The sequence below is a fragment of the Herpailurus yagouaroundi genome, unplaced genomic scaffold (genome assembly GCF_014898765.1).
Source record: "Herpailurus yagouaroundi ecotype Mexico unplaced genomic scaffold, PumYag 159, whole genome shotgun sequence".
NCBI classification, from domain to species: Eukaryota; Metazoa; Chordata; class Mammalia; order Carnivora; family Felidae; genus Herpailurus; species Herpailurus yagouaroundi.
In genome coordinates this window covers 4,699,718-4,702,011 of record NW_024412400.1, presented here as the reverse complement: position 1 = coordinate 4,702,011, position 2,294 = coordinate 4,699,718, and positions in this window count along the sequence as shown.

Sequence of the window (2,294 nt, the reverse complement as noted above, 5' to 3'; positions counted from 1 at the left end):
TCTGGGAGAAGTGGAGGGACCTAGAAATGTCGTCATCAATCCTGGCAATTCCCCTTTCTCATTTTAATTTGTCTGATTAATTGTTCCAAATAGAGCCCACTTCATTCTCAAAATTCCCTTCCCTCAATGACACCCCCTATCATGTTTTGCACATATACACCTTAGACATGTATGCCTATCTGCGAAATCTGTGGAGTTAATTTATGTGGATAAGTGTTTTAAATCACATAAAACACATCGCACTATAGCATATTTTGTCTTTCTAACTTATTGCAGGAAAAACAGTTTCATTTTGAAAAGTAACTTAAAAGTGTCGTATGGAAAGATCATTTAAAATGGATGATGACCCGTGTTGTTGAATGTATTTTCTTCCCTTGCTGTCTAGAATTTGATTGTATGAATCTGTCGTAATTTATTTAATCCATTGTGTGTGGATGGACTGTTAACGTTGTTTTCATTTCTTCCCAACCACAGATAGGGCTGCTTTGAACCTTCTTGTGTATGACTTTTGGTGTGACTGCATAAGCATTGGTTATGGGTTCCATTTATCTCCTCAACATGGATGCTGCATTATGTTTTATTTTATCACTGTGGCTTTAGTTGCGTTTCCGTGATGGCTAACAAAGTGGAGCCCCTTGTCATACTTGCTTTTCCATGGTACAAAACAAAACAAAACAAAACAAAACAAAACACACACGCAACCCAGTTCAAATGACCAAGGACTTCTCATCAGGAATCATGGAGGCCAGAAAGAAGTAGCGTCTGTTTCGAGTACTGAAAGGAAAGAACCATCAACCCTGAACTCTACGATCGATGAAAATACCCTTCAGAAATGAAGGGGACATCAAGACACTCTTAGATTAGAAAGTACTCAGAGGCTATGTTACTAGAAGGTCATCGTAAATAATGGCTGAAGGAAGTTCTCCAAATGGAAAGGTAATGATAAGAGAAGCAAACTGGATGCATGAGAAAAGAAGAGAAACAGAGCAAGTGAAACTTATCAGTAAAGAGAGCAAGCTTTCGATCTCTTCTTGAGTTGTATAGGTTATGTTTGGCTGCTAAAGGAAAAACAGTGACAGTTCTAGGGTTCTAAAGGTATGTAGAGAGGATATTTAAGACATATTATGAATGAGGGAAGGTAAAAGGAATGTAAAGAAGGCGAGGTTTTAATATTTCACTCAAACTGGCCAAATGACAACACCAGTAGATTGTGCTAAGTCATGTATACATAATGTAATTCCTAGAGCAAGTATTAAAAATGCTATACATAGCTAAGATCTGCTTCTTTGGAGCCCAAGTCACTGGGGCCATAAACTTTTAGAAATAATGACTGAATACAAATTTTTATGAACTTCTGGAAGCTGAGGGTAGAACAACTTGAGAGTGAGAAACTCTGGGGACCCCGTCTTGGCGGGGGGGGACCCACGCTTTCATGGGCTTAACTTTTATGAATCTCACTGGATTCTCACAGTGAAGATCACAGAAAAACCTCCTCATGTTTTGGGCAGGGAGAGGGCAAAATAACCATTTTGCCTTAGGCCCAGGGCACTCTCCATAACAAAGTCAAACGCTCCAGAGAAACTCCAGAAAAACCACTTTTTCAGAACCCTATCTGACCTGGAGGGGAGGACATACGCACCGCACCGTACTCTGGTTGATCAGGTTGTTCCCACAGGGATAGAGGTTAACAATTCTGCCAGGGTTACCCATGTGTACTGAAATTGAACCATTATGTTAACAGATAGCAGATGATAGATGATGGTGGCAGCCGGGGTTCCCACTGTTGGCATGAGATGTACAGATGCGTAAGGGAAGGGACCAGAATGAGCCACGTGGCAATGGATTAAAGTTGGAGACGTCTGAGCTCATATGTAACTTAATGTAGACACGGATGGTTACGTGTGGAGATTAGTAATATATATAAATATATTTATATATCTTTTATATATTATATCCATACCTTATGTATACACCTCATATACCTTATCACTTATATTAACATATACCTTATTAATGTGTGTGTACATATGTACATGGGTGGTATGCACACATATTTGTATTTTGCTATTTTAGAAGACCTACAAGAAAGTACGCCCAGTAGCAACAAACACACCAAGTGCCCAGATCTTGGTTTCCAATATCATTTTCATTAAAAAAAGAGCCATGTATAGAGCACTGACATTGACTGTTGTGTCCTACCCATAAACAGTGGTCTAAGCCATGCCATTTCCATCACCAGAAACGCAACAGCAACAGGAAGTCTAGGAGGACCCTGTAGACCAGAGAGGGAACAC